The sequence below is a fragment of the Rhipicephalus microplus genome, chromosome X, assembly GCF_043290135.1.
Source record: "Rhipicephalus microplus isolate Deutch F79 chromosome X, USDA_Rmic, whole genome shotgun sequence".
Lineage (NCBI taxonomy): Eukaryota > Metazoa > Arthropoda > Arachnida > Ixodida > Ixodidae > Rhipicephalus > Rhipicephalus microplus.
This window is the reverse complement of record NC_134710.1, coordinates 249,643,239-249,658,503: the sequence shown is the minus strand read 5'-3', so window position 1 is coordinate 249,658,503 and position 15,265 is coordinate 249,643,239. Positions and strand designations below refer to the sequence as shown.

Sequence of the window (15,265 nt, the reverse complement as noted above, 5' to 3'; positions counted from 1 at the left end):
ATCAAGGCATATTTTTTTTCACTCACAAATTCTAACAGTGAGTCTAAAAAAGAAAAAAACAAACGGACATTATTTGATGGAGGGCGGTAACATACACAAAACACTGATGTACCACATCTAACAGTGAGTATTTCATATAGAGGAGAAATGCAGGAGAATTCAGACATCAATTCACAGTCTATTTTACTTGAGATTAGCATAGCTACGCCACCACCCCTTTTGCCTGTGCGGTTCATGTAGTATGATTTATAAGTTGGAGACGTAAATACATCATCTTCCGAAGCAAACCACGTTTCCGAAAACATCACAACGTCAAAATTTACTTGTGCTTCACTAAAAAAATATTCGAGCTCATCCTGTTTATTCCTTCCCGATCTAAGGTTGAAATGAACGCAACTGAGGCTTTTTTCACAACAAGTGTCATACAAGTTTTTAAGATTAATAAGGTCTATAGGTGCGGTTAAGGGAAACATGTTAAGACGAGTATCAAAAGAATATCAGGAAGTAAACAATGCAATGCGGGGTAACAGTATCACAGCTTATCAAGGTCACCCAAACGACGAATGACAACCGCGCTATCACCCTCTCTTTTCCTAACGAGAATCTTGCCGTTGCAGTGCCATGAAAAACGATAGCCATTGTTCTGTGCCCAGTCTTTTGCGTTGCGCAGCAGCTCTCTGTTTTGCTGGGTCATGTTTTCAGTGATCGAAACATTCGAAGCATCTCTTAGGGCTTTCCGCCTTCCTAGCCACTTATCACGAATTGATTGCTGGGCAAATCGAACTATAATTCCGGGTGTTTTGTTTGGCTTTGCCGGAAGTCTGTGGATAGCGGCGATGTCATTCCCAGTCAGCTCTGGCAGGTTAGCAATCTTGGCCACATCATTCAACTTACACAGCAAATTCTCGTCTGGCGTAACCCGGATGCCGTGAACTTCTATGTTTAGTCTCCGACTACGAAACTCGAGATCATTCACCGTAGCTTTCAGTTGTTGAATATCACTTGAGGTGCAGTCCGCCTCTAATTTCCCAACGCGTCTGTTTAAGCTACTAATGTCCTTTTCCTGCTTAGCTTGACAGTTCAAGATGTCATCGTACTTTTGTGACAACAGCTGGATTGAGACCTTAATCTCACCAACCTGAGCCGGCAGCCCTGCTAAAGCATCAAGCCTCCTAGTTATATCTGCCAGGCAAATGGTTAACTCAGAGTCCATGCTAGTTTTCTCCCCACTTTTCGCTTTAGATGAACGGCAAGCAGCACATCGCCATGCCCTGCGACCGCTCTCTCCTTTAGTCTTAAATGTCGTCTCCGACCAGCCAGAACAACTGCCAACATGGTAAGAGGACTCACATTCGTTGCACTTCAGGACACGCCCATCACAGGGGAGGGGCTCATCACAAGACTGGCACGTGCTTGTCATGGTACGTTGTCCAGGCATTCACAGTAGCACTCAGTTCGCACTCAATTCGGGAGCATTCAATTAGGAAAAAGGCACATTATGCACAGAGAACTCAGCAAAGCACTGAAACACGGTGGCAACGGCGGCGGCGGTAAGGCGGTATTGAGAAATAAGCGAATTTACCAACCTGGGTAAGCAAAAAGAGCTGATTAGGCGAACGTCCTTTCACCGCCGCCGCCGCCACCCGTGTGTCCAGGTACGATGTCGACGCCGGAAACACGTAAACACTTCCGCAGGCTCAGTGACGTCAAGATGTGATTCCGTAGCCACGGCAACCGTTTTCAGGTAGTCTAATAAATGGAGGAAATTTGAACGTTGTAAAGGAGCGCCGCTTTGATAAATGGCTCCAGCGCAACGATTCCAACAAGGCAGGAACCCTAAAGCACCGGCCGCCGAAATGCAGGACACCAACCTGGGTAAGCAAAAAGAGCTGATTAGGCGAACGTCCTTTCACCGCCGCCGCCGCCACCCGTGTGTCCAGGTACGATGTCGACGCCGGAAACACGTAAACACTTCCGCAGGCTCAGTGACGTCAAGATGTGATTCCGTAGCCACGGCAACCGTTTTCAGGTAGTCTGGGTAAGCAAAAAGAGCTGATTAGGCGAACGTCCTTTCACCGCCGCCGCCGCCACCCGTGTAATACTCTGTTAAGGTTGCCATCTTACTCCTGAGTGCTCATGCGTTTTCTTTTCTGTCTCTCTACACGCTCTTTTTTGCCCCTATTTCTCAACCCTCAGTGCTAGGCAGCAAACCGGATGCCAAGATATGGTTAATCCCCCAGCCTTCCTTTCTCTCTCTTGTTATCTTACTGCCTTGGCATCTTCATCCCGGGTATCCAATGTCTTAAAAGGCCGGTACAAACAGACAAGTTAAAAAATAAAACAGATGGTGAATATTTTATGCAGCATGTTCAGACGCTGAATATAAGTGGTCATCCTCGAAAATTATCAACTTTAACACCGCGGACAGGTGCTGATATACCCTGAGTAGGTTCGAGCATGTAATATGCCTCGATGCTTTTAATCTTCATTAAACTTCTCTATTTTGATTTCATCCTTCGGGGTTTTGTGTAGTTCTTCATCTAACGCCTATCCTCCATGTCCTTCCTAATTTATTCCTCCTCCTCCCTTCATCTAACGCGCTGCATTCGTGCTGCACTGCTACCACTTCATTTCTTCTTTATGTACGCCCTGTTTCGGGCACAATTATAGGCTGCCATCTTGGACTGATAATGATGCCGTTTTCCATCCGTATGAATATTCGAATTGTGCTATGGCGAACTCGCACGCATCAAAACGCTGGGCCATTACATTCAACGTCGTAACACCATAATCATAGCTAATTACGACACAAAAAAACAGATAAATTGCTTCTAAACCTAAGATGGCAGTGTCTATGCTTTACTGTAACTGTTACATTTATTTTTTGTCAATTTGTTCAATATGTCATTTCATGCAGCGGCCGCCGAACTCGTTCCGCTGTTCATAGTGGTACTCTCGGTCTCTGAAGCTGGATGAAGATAACTAAGAAGCCTGGTTTTTACTGGCTACATAAAATGTGAAACGAAGCTATAAATCACGATGAAAAAGAAGACAAATCTGTGAAAAGTCAGTACTGGCGCATAAATGGCGCGCCGATTGCGCCGATGAAAAACGTCGGCGGCGGCGGCGGCGGCGCGCCGATCAGTTCACGTCGGCGGCGGCGGCGCGCCAATCAGTTCGCGTCGGCGGCGGCGGCGCGCCGACCAGTCGGCACACACCTCTACCTTTGGGCTGTTGTATCAAAATAACATGCAAATACGTAGCGGCGGCGTACTGAACTGCACTACCGCGAGGCGAGATGACGCTAGTAGTACTATCATCATCAATAAACAAACGCATTTTTTTTGTTACATGTAGAGGGGCTCGCGGCTGGTTCGCGCTGCTCGCTTCCTGTTTTTTTTTTTTTTTTTCGTTGCCCAATCGCGTTTTGCGTCTGTAAATATCGCCAGGGGACCTAGCTGGTAGGTGTTCTGTGACCTGGCTGGCCTCGACTGGCAAAAACAACGCCAATCAAGTAAGGTTTGCATCGTTTTTTGCGAGTGTCCAAGCCGGTACAATCAATGTATGCGGTCGGGTTCGAACAAAACAAGTCACTCATACAATCGAAAGCTTTCAACCCATGTGTTGAAGACTCTTGAAAGCTAACAAGCATATGCATACAACTGAACATCGCAATCGCGTAGTGAACGTCGCTCTCATTGTGTTGCGGCGCTCGGGTTTAATAGCGTGGCTTCAGGACAAGGGTCCGATTCTGCCGTCAGATGCGGCGCTTGCCCCGTAGTGTTGATCTTGAAGCGAATGCATGATCGGGAATCGAGAAGGAAACTTGCACATTGCCGATAGATAGCTCGCGCAGTTAGAGCAATGTAGTTTTGCTAAATTTGTTAAATAAGCAATTGCAGATGCGTGCATTTCTGAATTATTCTCGCTCTGCAATGCTACATTGAGTACTTCACGATTCTGCAATGTCGCGTCATGTCGAAAGGGTAGCACTAGTTTAATACTCAACCGTGAGCCCATATCATAGGTATCATGTATTTAGAGGATGGGCTAAAAATATTTCATGCTTGCTACATTTATTGTTAGAGTTAAGTTACACAGTTACCACAGGTAGAATTTCTCGTCCCAGGTAATGACCAGTCTGCTGAGTATGCAGCGAACATGTATGCTAAAGGGACACTTATGAGTTATTTGCTTACAGATCGAAAAGGCCCAATTCTAAGAGAATAAGCTTCAGGTATGCATTGTACAATTTTGTTGTCTGTACATCTTTGTTGGTACTCTTACATCACACTATCTTCTCAGCCCTGAGCACAATCTTTTTTTTTTTTTTTTTGCATAGACATATCCACAGAACTTGAGTACTCTCTTGCAAGCAAGCACTCCTGAAATCAATTGGTGGTACATGATGTGAATCAGTCCGAATACTGGATCAATAAAGGTCACATTTATTACACACTTGTTATTATGTTTACTTTTTCAGTATACTTGCGCTTGAAAATGAAGTTGTTTTCTCCCTGCTACTTTTAGAGGTTAGGACTTTAAATACGTACTATCTTGTAGTGTGGCTGTAGATAAATTCTGTGCACTATGGTCATGAAAAAAAATTTAGGAAATCGCACAGGTAGTTGAAACATACATGATCTTCATTTAACTTCGTAGTGGTAGACACTATAGTTATGACAACTTAATTTAAACAGAAGCAGATGTGCACAAAGAAATCTGGAACGTTTTTCAGCCAAAAAAAAAATACTACCACATGCAATGAACACAATCTTGCTCTTCATGACAGCATTCACGTCTTTGAGGAAGCTGTGCTGCAACTGCTCATCACCTTTGTGATTTATTATTTCAGGAGCCCATTGAATATATGTGCAAAGCTAAAGCAATTGAGTGCAGTCTTATGAGCTTTGGTGCATCTTTTTGTAAGCATTTATGAGGTAAACACAGGTAATTAAGACAAAACAGTTCTGGGTGTTATTTCTAAACTGTCACAAGCCACAACTAAATGTCGGAAAGCCTGTCAATACCCATCATTGTGGGTGTGTTCATTATGTAGTGCAAATAATAATTTCCGATGATTCACATGCCAACTATGAAGTGATCGTGAGTCGTACAGTAGTGGCCAAATTTAGATTGATTATGGCTTCCAGGGGTCAAACAAATGACATTGTAGCCTCACAGAAGACAAGACTGCTTGTCGAAACGTTTGCTTTGACCCCTTATGTTAACAGAATTTTCATATTTTCAAGTTTCCATCTTTTAAGGGTCAGTTTAGTTCACCTGCACCAATCCGAACTGGTTCACAGCTGTGCACGAGAAGTTCAGAACTTGTGCGGCAGGTGTTCAGCATTGCGGCATCACAAGTGAATGACAAGGTGGAATCCTTATTTTTGTTCGCTTAATTTAATGAGGTGCAGAGATCTTGGCAAAACACGCCGCATTTATAGGGGTGGGTACAGCACCTACGTCTAATGCTATGTTGTTTGTTAAGCTGTGTGAGCGGCTGCACCAAACCAGCGCCGTCAGAGCTGAAGGTACAGAAAAGTCATGAAACAGTTTTGGGGCTGTACCTCTTCTGCGCTTTTTGAAATGAATGGCAAGACTTAGAAGATGCCATTGCTGTACCACTGAAACGAATGGCGAGGGGCAGCACTTTGTAAAATGGCTCATGTGGTGCAGGCGAATTGAACGATCCCTTAAGCACACAAGCGTCTTAGCGCTTCACCCCCATCGAAATATGACTACAGTGGCTGGGATCAAACAGTGTTGTTGAGCTCATCAGCGCCACACAATCTAACTAATAGTGTTACAGTTTTAACGTTATTGAAGTGTAGATTCCATGCCACGGTAGGCAGGCGATGCTTGTAGCCAATCTAAAGCACCTCTCCATGATATGCACGGTAAAACATTCACAAATACAGCATCACATGTGTGAGGTTAGAGATGACCTAATGTAGTGGACATTCAGATATTTCAACGTGCTTGCAGAGTGGACATTCGGGGGTAGTAATCCTGTCATTGCATGGCAGTCTGGAAAAACAAGTAACATCACCAGATATCAATGCATGAAATCAATGCATAATCAATGCATGAAATTTTCCAAAGTAAACAAATAACTCAGTTAGTTAGTAAACAGCAGTATTTTATACATATATGTAGTGGTACCTCATAACACGTATATCACTCAGGGCTGCTTCTTCACAAGGCATGTCATGTAGCAGGTTCCTTGCCCATTGTACACATTTGCTTCCATGTCAGGTGGGCCAGGAGGCTGTGGCAGAAAAAGAAGTATTTCTCATTTATGTGATGCTTCCTTTGTCACACTATAGCAAAACCAGACCCATAATTATGTGATGTTTCTCAAACATGACTGTAGTAACCTATTAACTAGTAGGTTTTTGCACTAATATATGGGCTAGCTGAGAAGACACATGCGAGGCGACAGTGATTTATTTACCTTCTTTTATCGCAACGGCCTGGTTGGTGTTACCTGGCGATAGAATTTCAGAATTAACTATTGAGTCAGCGACTCGTTCCCACGTGAAGCCATGCACGCCGCAAGTAACGCACGTTTTTCCGGTTACAGATTGAGACATTCAACAATTTTAAAATTTAATACTGTAATGCGCTGCCACCGTGTGACGATTACGCAGTCATTGGCAAAAAAAAAACTACATATGTTGAAATTAACCAACTAGCCCCACAAGCAACCATCTTTAAAAAACTGAAGTGGTTTCTACTCACAGGCCCGGGCTTGCAACGGGTGTTCATCCGATGAAAGCTTCAATGGTCGCTTCGTTCCCCGAAAGTCATCTGAATTTCCTTCGCGAAAGCATTTGAACGAGTCCAAATAAACAGAATAAGAAAGAATGTGTTGGTCGGCAGAGGCTCGAAATATTTACAGCGAAACGAAACAGTCCGAGACACCTCCGAACGTACCGCGAGCCGTTACCTGCCGTCGCAACCGTTGGCCGCCGCAAACTTTGAAATGAGGATAATGATGTCGATAGGCTGCTACTGACATCGAGTCAGCTGGGGCAAAAACTATTACAAAAAGTTGATGACGCAGCACATGTTTAAGAAAAACTACTTGCTAGAAGAACAAAATGTTTTTTATGTGTAGCGGTACGCGAACACGTAGTATTTGATCATTTTAAAATAAAACTTGGCCCCGACGAAGGTGCCTCTACAAGAAAGTGCAATAGCGCGAGTGGCGAGAGAGGTTAGTAGATCCACTTTGGGTGTTTGAAGCAGAAACGCGCCGTGGTTGATTTTTTCGCCCCCTACAGGTGAGCACTTGATTGAGAGTTTCCGGGGCCTGGCTTGTTGTGCAGTCTTACGTGCACTAAGTGTAATATTTTTCTAAACCTTTCATATTTTACAGGTTATAACTAGCATTCTACCAAAAGTCAAATTCATTGAAAAAGGTTCAGAATATATTGGCAGGTTAATTAGGTTATGACTGATATGCCCATTTTTTTTTATAATATGTGATATATACTATTCAAATTTGATTCAAAATTATTCAACCAAAATTATTATTCACTTGGAACCTAAAATTTACTATTCACACAAGCCTAAAACTATACATGTGACTTTAACTTCCGTTATTTGGTTAGTTGGGTTTGATATTGCAAACACTGGCAGATGATCAGTAATGTCACATGAAATGGTGCCTGTTACAATTGAAGATCAGTGATGAATGGTTCATTATAATGTGGTTAAGTACACTTTGTGATCTTGTTGTTAGAGTAGCAGGTGTTCATCTTAATTTTAGAAGCGCACTGGGGAACGAGGATTAAGAAAGAATGTGCACGTGTTGTGCACATTCTTTTTTCTTAATCATCGTCTCCCACTGCTAAAATTGAGATGAATATGTACAAAGTTGCTCAAGTTTCAATTCTTATGTAACTGATGTTATTTATTGCACCAGGCCTTCACCAGTGAGTAAGTCAGCATAAGAATAATTAGTGGAGTTCATCTGAGTGACATCAAAATTAATATCACCCAGTAAAATGATGTGAATGTTGGGCTCAGTATAAGCATCGAGTAGTTTTCCAAGTTGGGTTCAGTGTAAGTATTGAGCAGTTTTCTAAGTTCTTGAAAAAAGTGCTCAGTTTTGTTTTATCATGACCTGTATACGACACTTATCAAGATTTTTTAGTCCTCTGTGGCAGTAAGCTTTTCATATAATTCTGCAATAACCCTTATTATCCGTGTAACTAATAAAAAAATGCCCTGCACCTCTTATCATGATACGTGGGTAAAAATTGTTTTGTTGTCAACAATAATTGCCAATATCCTACTTTCCAGAATGATTGTGCAGTTGTTACACTCCAGTGATTGTTCACGTGCCTGGTGTCGCAAAACTAATTTATTTTCTGACACACAACATTCATATCCTGGTTTTCAAAATTGTGAAGACCAGTGCCGTTCTAACATTCTAACAAAGCTTTTCAAGCAGTAAATGAATACATCTTCACTGCTGAACAGTGCAAGCTACACTCCATAGTAGGAATTTAAAAATGCACTTCAAGATGAAACAGCTTAATTTTAAAATCTTTATTACTCAATAATTGTGTAGCACTCTTGATACAATCATCATTCACAGACAGGATTGTTCTAAAATTGGATAACAGTTTTGATGAAGTTTGTCATAAAAATTTACATTAAAGTCATCCGGCCTTGGCATTAATATCTTGTAGTGCATTAGATGCTTCTTATAAAACTGCACTCACTTGGTAACTTTCAATGGCCATTACTCCCCGCTTTGAAGCATATCTTCTTTAGTGCACTAGTTCAGTACCCAGGTAAGCCCACTTTGCTCCCTGTTTTTATACCAACAACTTTTTTCTTTGCTATCACCTAGCATTTACTCATCATTTGCTGGTAATGGTGTTATCACTTGTGAAATAACTAATGCAGACGATTTCAACTACTTGCCATAATTACTGTATATGTATAGCTATCTAGCATGAGAGTAGGCATTCGTGAATATAAATTTATGTATGTATCCTAAATAATAAACGTAATGCATACATTGCTCAAGTAATTGTGACTTGGAACTTTTTAGGCATTTTGTGTGAGCAGCTGTCTTTTCAGTTATTTTGAAACATCGCTATTTACTATAAAATCAACTATGCTAATCATGCGCTTGGCTTTTGTTATATATTTTGACCATTCCATCCTTAAAAATAATTCTTTATCCTAATATTATACAACCAAATAAAAATATCTCTATGCATGTACCCTTGATTAACATGTTTTATAAACTAATTTGTCCAGTGCCTACAAACAAGCCTTAAAAATATGCATTTTTCTCTGCTCGACACTTTCGTGGTCCCACTCAACGCATCATAAGGGCTGAATGGAGCACTACTTTGGGTTAGTTGGTACAAGCTTCATATATGTTGCGGAAATTTGCGCTGCATAGCTGTAACAAGGGGGACACTCATGAAGGCACCTACCTTTCACCTACCCGTTTCAGGAGGTTTTTTTTTTTATGTGAGTTTCACAACATATATCAAGCACAACAAGGGCTCAGGGACCTCTGAAAAAACATTATACGTCTTACAACTTGTGACTTGGTTCAAGACCGACTGTACAATGACAGTTGATTCAAGACGATTTGATACCGTGGTAGATGAATGAGTTAGTTAAAAAGTGCTGTATAATGGTATACATACCTTGTCAAAAACAAAAAAAAAACAAAATATGCACCCTCATAACGAGTAAATATTCACATCAACTCAACATTTGTTTATGTATTCCAGGGTCACTTGTGGTTCGATTGTAATTACAGAAGATGCAAATTTAATTGTTTTGTGTCATAACATACGTCATAGGAAAATGTGCACTGCATTTTTCATTACTTCCATGGATACCTATGGGTTCTCCCGAATTGTATGTTTGTCCCTTAGGAGTTGATCATAGTCCAAAATTTTTTGAACAAGTGATCTAAAGGAAGTTTACTTAACAATTTAAAGTTCTTTAGGAACATTACACCTAAATGCATACTTATAAGCATTCAACAAGTGTTTTGTGAAGTGATACAGACATTTTTTACAGTTAGATAGCCACTTCAATTGGGTACTGTACTTAGGAGCTTCAATATTCAAGATAATGAAGCAATATAAACTGCAACCTTTCATTATACTTCTGAAGCTTTGGTGGTGAAAGGTTTATATTCTTCTGAAGCAAACAGTTTTCAATATTCAGTGTAAAAAGATGCAGTTAGCTCACTATATATGCAAGTAAGATTTATTTTAGGGGTGAAGCTTCTTGAGGCAGGGGTCTGTCCATTCTTTGTATGTATGTATAGAGCTATGTTTGCCACAGGGGATGCAAGATGGTAGATGGCGGTACTTGGGGTGTTCACTAAATGGACGCACGGACGAATGGACAGACAGACTAGCAGATAGACGGACGGATGGATAGACGCGCGGATGTACGGATGGATGAACAGACGAACAGACAGACAGACCGACGGATGGACGGACTCACGCACGGACAGACAGACGGACACATGGATTGACGCACGGATGGTCGCGCACGGACGGAAGCTAGAACGTACGGAAGCACGGACGGGCTGACGGACGCTTCGCCCCACTAATTATCATTCTCCATGGATATGCTGTGATTTTTTAATTTTTTTATAAACCTGTGCAATTTCTTCAGTGTGTCAGCTCTAGAGATTGAAATAATCAAGGAGAAGCCCTAGGCTCTGTCCTCGGGCTGCTATTTCACAGATATACTAAATACTTTCGATTCAATGTATTGCCCAGTACAATATATTCCTTTTTGCACATGGTATCACACCAACAACATTCATAAGACAGCTCTACTCTCTAGCATGACCTCCTCCTAATCCAAGAATGGAGCTGCAAATTGTGCATGTCCTAAATGTAAATAAAATGCTCCCCTGTGTCTGGTTATCAGTGTCATAATAATGTAGTGCATTCATACCCCTTACCAAAAGTCACATTTTATCTCAATACAAGGTGCCCCGCCGCGGTGGTCTAGTGGCTAAGGTACTCGGCTGCTGACCCGCAGGTCGCGGGTTCAAATCCCGGCTGCGGCGGCTGCATTTCCGATGGAGGCGGAAATGTCGTAGGCCCGTGTGCTCAGATTTGGGTGCACGTTAAAGAACCCCAGGTGGTCAAAATTTCCGGAGTCCACCACTACGGCGTCTCTCATAATCATATGGTGGTTTTGGGACGTTAAACCCCACAAATCAATCAATCTCAGTACAAGGCATTTGAGTATCTAGGAGGGCATGCATCTAGTGACGTGCCTTGGACTCATTATATTAATGAGTTAACAAATTCCTGCAATTGGTTACTTGGTAATTATCTATGCCAAAACTTGTCTTCAGCGTCATCTTTATCCAGACTAGCTGCATATTAAACCTTAATAAAATTCAAGTAGAAAATGTCTGTACATTCGATAACAACAATCAATGTAATGTAAATATTTCTCTGTAGTATAGGTTGAGAAAAAATTGGTCAGATTCATTCTTGTGGATGACGCATGAAGTGCTTCAGCTTTAACACCTAGATTGTTTCATCTCTCACGCACCTCCCACTGCATATGGGCTGGACAACTATATTGTTAAATGTTACCCCAGAAAACTATATCAATATTTCAGCGAATGTTTTCTCACCACAAGCATGAATAAAATTGCTGCGAATCTGCCATGTGTCCATCAGTGTTAATTTTTTCTGCATAGTTAATTCCCTACAATTTCATGCCGTTCCATCTGGTAATGCCCTAATTACCAATGTATTTCTCGTTTCAAAGTCATCTTTGAAGACCATCTGTAAATTTGCAAAATCTAACCCAGCCAGCAATTTCTTCAGTGTGCCCGCCCCTCATGTAATGTCCCACATCAGAACCTTTGAAGTATCATGAATAAATAGGTGAATAAATAAACCAAAATGCAGGTATGCAGAGATCACCTATCACCTAAAATGACGCTATCACCTAAAATGACGCTTGGTAGTGAAGCCTTGGTACTGAGTTTTAGAGTCATTAAATTGCTGTATGCTGCTTGCTGATGTTTATAAAATCAGGCTTAAAATTACAGTAGGTATATAAAACACATCCTCGCTTTCTTCTTTGTCTATTGCATAGTAAAAGGCGTTGATACTGAGAAGCGTTCCCTTCACGACATCCGAAAATTAGCATTTAACCATGGTGCTCACGCATACGGCTTCACAGGTAATTTGGCATATGTACCCCGCTATGGCAGAACCCAGTGCAAGTACCCAACAGCTGTTGGCCACTATACCCAACATGTGATACATATAATAAGACTCCATCGGCAACAAATTTTGATTAAAGATGTTTTATTGCTTTTCCCTGTTGTCATTGCATGATTAAACACTCTCAGTTGTAAGCTTTTTATTGCAGCAAAATAAACAAGTACATTAAAATTGGTTGTTAGTCCTTTTAAGGTATGGGACTACTACAAATTTTAAAAGCAGAAATACAGCATCTCTAGGAAATAACCAGGCCATTTGAGTCCACAGAACTCTTAAAAAAGGGTAAGTGATTGTTGCATAGCTGGTAAAATCACGTTCCTAGAGTGAAGTAGCCAGCTGCACTACATAAGCTCTTATGTTTTGTGCTTATAATCTGCCAGCAGGGATAAAATTTATCATACTTCAACAATATTTAATTCGGTATGGTGAATAATTCAACATTTTTGCACACCCTTAGAATATTTGCAGTGTCTGGATTATCATGATGCATATAATTTTTCATGTTGGTTTTACATGTTTTCCGCAAGAAGCTTGTGTTTCATGATCATAAAATGTTTAACAAAGCCTTGATAGAAAATGTTCTATTCGTTGTAGACTTGTTTTTCACAAAGCAATTGTATTGTTCATATACATTTTCGACAAACCTAGTTGTGCAGCTATGTGATTGATATATTAACCCCTATTTGGCCTATGACCACTTTGAGTGTAAAGATGGGTTGTTAAAAGTGAACTTACAGGCTGTCTAGAGTGAACGGAAAAATCTGGGTTATTGTTGCGTGAGTGCCAGAGCATGTTAGTTGAGAATAAAAATGAGATACGGATTCCAGGCTGGAATTGTGATAAAAAGGCATGTGAACATGTCTTTATATCAGAACATGCCTTTTGCCAGAACATGTCTTTTTGCCAGAACAAAAGCATTTCGTGTTGAAAAAAGAGTGATGCATGTATTATTGACACATCTGCTAAAACTTCGAAAGATGGAAATGTTTCTTGAGCAATGTTTTGTGATGCTGCTTGATGTTGAAAAACTGTGACATAGCATGTTGCCATACTGCACATGTGTCTGATTCCTTACATATTTGCTGGCAAAACGGCTAATACAGATAGATGGAAGTTAACATGCCATGTGTTTCTTGTTTTATGTGAGTCTCAATTATTTATTCACCGAAGCTATCCACGATGATGCCAAGTTATATAACAAAGTTAAACTATTGCAATGTATGGGGCATCACTGACACAAGCGACAACAGGAATTATGCTAAAGCTCTTGTAAAATCACTGCCTGAAGATGACAACCAGTTTACCTTTGTTGGGAAAAAAAGAGCTGAAATTCGTGATGTCACTGTTTGCATATGTTGTAAGTGCTTCAGTGGAGTCTTGTGAACTTAAAACTGTGGTTCTCCCGAAAAAAACTTTTCTCTCTCTACTGTGACCAACCTGAAAAAACTATGCAGATTAGTATAAGTAAAATAGATCACAGTTGAGAAAAGTGATGTGTTGCCTGACACTATAAGTAAAAGCAAGAGTACTTATATTAGCAATGCTTTGGAAGTGAATTATTATACTCAATATGAAGTTCAGCTTGCTCTGCAGTGGTGTTGCTGCAGGGTGCACACCTTCATACTGCTGCGGCAGCATTCGCCAGAACTAAAGCCTCTCGTACAGGGTCGCCACAATCTTGTACAGGTGTGCGACAGGTATGGATCAGTGCAGGGAATGCAAGCAGAAATGGTCACTGATCTTAAGCATGCACACCAGGCTTTAATTCTAGAGTGTCTGATAGCTCCAGTGGAGTACACATCACGATGGCTGAAGCCCTCCCTGCGTGGCACCCGCTAGACCGACTGTGCTAAGCAGCATACTTTTGCTTGAGGCAACTGCATGGGGATGAGAAAAGGACACTGTGCAGGGAAATATTTTCAAGTAAATGTTAGGGCTTGCGGTGAGGGGATTATGAAAATGTCTGATGGGCCATCTTGCAATGAAGAAGTGACTTTTGTACCTAGTCTCTCATCTGTTAGTAGAGTCTGAAAAACATTGGCAGTACAAGTTCATGGCTATGGAAGGATGATGGCCAGGAAATGCCCTACTGAAATGTTGACCTACACCCTTCTTTCATGCCATCCTGGTGCACTGGAGGTTTTGCACCGTAGGTACTATATCCTTGAGTGGGTATACCTGAAGGGCTTATGATTGAGCTTACTCTTACCACCTGTTTTACCTAACGGCCAAACCTGGTGCTGGAGCTTGTTTGCCCAGTAAAAATCTTTAATAGAAAAGAGGTCCAGGTGTTAGATATGTGGATGATTTTTTTTTAAGGAGTCAGATGAACCCTACTATAAATGCGTCACTTTTGTTTTAGGTAAATTTAGAGCGTTTGGCCAAGGACTCAGGTTTACCCACGACGAGCTTCCCGTCAATGACAAATTGCAGTTTTTAGATCTTCATCTCATGCCTGACAAAAACCATGTGTGTTGCATGTATCATCCTTGTGCTCAGAATGCTTTTTTGCCCTATCATTCCGCTCATTCTAAAGTTGTGAAAAGGGCCATCGCTAGTACGAGCTGAGAGTTGGCTCTTACCAGGTCTTTTCAAGGTGAAAATTTCCAGGCTCATGTCTGCGGATTTTTTTTTATTGGTGTGAACGTTAGTATGTGAAGCTTTACTGCAAAAATTTCTATATGATGCCACCGCCGATTCAGGCACAAAGAAAAAAACACAAAAGAAGCGCCATGTTCTCATTCCCTATGTACACAGAGTGGCTCATTCATTGAAGAACGTCGCCTCTCGTTTTGAGGTCCCTGTCGTGTTCTCAACACCTCGGAGGCTTTCGCGTATTTGTGCTCGTTCGTGTGGCGTAGCAAGTGCTGATTGTGTAAAGAAGCACGAAAGGAAGTTTTTGAATTGTTTAGTAGGTGTTGTCTACTTGATCCTGCTCAGTTGTGGCAATGTGTACATTGGCCAGTTGAGCCGATGTGTAAACATGCGCTGTCAATGAG

At 41.3% G+C, this 15,265-nt stretch overlaps 1 protein-coding gene and 1 long non-coding RNA gene across 5 annotated transcripts in view; one reads left to right on the top strand and one right to left on the bottom strand.

Moving 5' to 3' along the window:
* Nucleotides 1–3,365: 3,365 nt before the first annotated feature.
* LOC119161607 (F-box only protein 7) overlaps nucleotides 3,366–15,265 on the top strand; it is an 84,007-nt gene continuing 72,107 nt past the window's right edge. For 2 of the 4 annotated variants that reach the window (XM_075878918.1, XM_075878919.1), the window contains exon 1: nucleotides 3,420–3,514. The gene's annotated coding sequence lies outside the window, so the exon portion shown is untranslated. Of the gene's footprint in view, nucleotides 3,515–15,265 lie in introns of all 4 variants that reach the window. The other 2 variants (XM_075878917.1, XM_075878915.1) reach the window with 2 other exon arrangements.
* LOC142776058 (uncharacterized) lies at nucleotides 5,738–6,886 on the bottom strand. Its single transcript, XR_012887267.1, has 3 exons — nucleotides 6,748–6,886; nucleotides 6,169–6,274; nucleotides 5,738–6,033 (listed from the first exon to the last, which is right to left on the bottom strand). It is a non-coding gene; the product is annotated as an uncharacterized LOC142776058 (long non-coding RNA).